Raw genomic sequence first — 1,792 nt, forward strand, 5'->3', positions numbered from 1 at the left:
TAGTTTTTCACCAGAGAAACTATTCAGTATTTATACATGTGGGAGTTATATATTTCACTTAGGAGTATATCCTCAATATGTATCCATTTTCCTATGAGTGAATCTAATTTCTCATTCTTTATGGCTGAGTAGTATTCCATTTTATAGAAAATGTCAGTCATGTTTTTATCACTATCCTGGAACTTCCTAGATGGGAGGAAAGAGGGTTTTTTTGTTTTGTTTTGTTATTTTGAGACAGGGTCTCACTATGTAGTTGAGACTGACCTGGAACTCACTATGTAGCCCAGGCTGGTCTCAAACTCACAGCAATCCTCCTGCCTCAGCCTCCCAAGTGCTGGGATTACAGGCGTGTGCCACCACACCCAGCTCAAGAGATTTTTAAAATAGAATTTTGTGCCCTCTTTTCACCATGGCCATAATATGCTATTAGTAAGACTTGTCTTAGCTGAGATGTTGGACACAATGAGAAACAGAAATCCTTGATCATGAAGGTACCTGTTGTTAAGTAGCAGCTAAAATCATTACCAGTGTTAAATGCCTTGTTCCTCCTATGTTAAAAAAAATTTCTACATCTCTGATACCTTATGGAAATCTTCACATGAAGTCCCCATATCTCAGTAAGTCCCACTCAAAAGTTCCTCTCCCAAACTTGCCCCTCCCCCTGTACCTTCTAATTCTTTTAACTGCACCTTCAAAACCCCACTTATCTTGGGCCTTAGTGCTTCAGCCTTCGTTGACTCCTACTTCCCTCTTGCCCCCACATCCACTGTTGCCAAGTCCTCTCCATCAACTCCCTTCTTTCCTTTATTGGCATTGCCTGCTTCAGAACCTCTTGCCTAGAATACTTCGAGAGCTACCTACCTGCTCCCCTGGGACCAGTCTCCCATAAGCACAGCTGTAATGATGTCACTTCCCTGCTTACCCATCTTTCAAGAATTCATTAACTTGGCATTCAAAACTCTCTATTGGGGGCCGGGGATTTAACTCAGTGGTTGTGCCACCTGCTTTGCAAATGCGAGGTCCTGAGTTCGATCCCCCGTACCAAAACAAAACAAATCTCTATGACTTAAACCTACCTTTGTCATATTTTCTATAATTATTAAAATGTGTATTTTACCTCCAAAGTTATTTTGGATTGACCATTCAAACTGTTATTGCTTTTACAGGTCCACGTACTGTGACTGCCACCTGCAGCTTTTCTGCGTGCACCTTGCAGTTACTTTTACTTCTGACCCACTGTCCTACCAGTTCTCTGCAGTTGGACTACTCCTTGGACTGTTCCTCACTACAACTAGCCGCTTGTCTTGTTGAACTGCCAAGGGAAAATGTGGTTCCAGAGCCAAACTGTGAGTGCCTAGAGCCAAACAAAAAGTCCTATTCTGTCTGCCTTACGCTCTCATTCCGTTCCCCAAGACACCAACACCATTTTATTCATCTCAGCTGTGGGATGCTCACTGGCCCAAATGTTAGGATCCAAATACTGTATGTCATCCCACGAAAAGGAGACTCAGAAACCCTTTCATAGTCAAGGCTAATTTAGTCGTTTCCTTTTCCCTGATTTTAACCAGTCCCTGGGGGTCCGCAGCTGTGGGTTCCCTGGAGTTCCCGCTTTTTGAGAAGTGCTTTTCCTCCACCCACTCCTTCTTCCATTAGTTTGGGACTTCAATCTTCGGGTCCCCTCCCTTGCTTCCCCCATCCCAGCCATAGTGCACACTTTAATAAGTGATCTGATCTCAAAAGAAAAAAAGCAGGGCTGGGGATTTAGTTCAGCCGAGTTCAATCCCTGGTACCA

Source organism: Fukomys damarensis, unplaced genomic scaffold, assembly GCF_012274545.1.
Source record: "Fukomys damarensis isolate Sample0158 unplaced genomic scaffold, DMR_v1.0_HiC HiC_scaffold_39, whole genome shotgun sequence".
In the NCBI taxonomy this organism is placed as follows: Eukaryota; Metazoa; Chordata; class Mammalia; order Rodentia; family Bathyergidae; genus Fukomys; species Fukomys damarensis.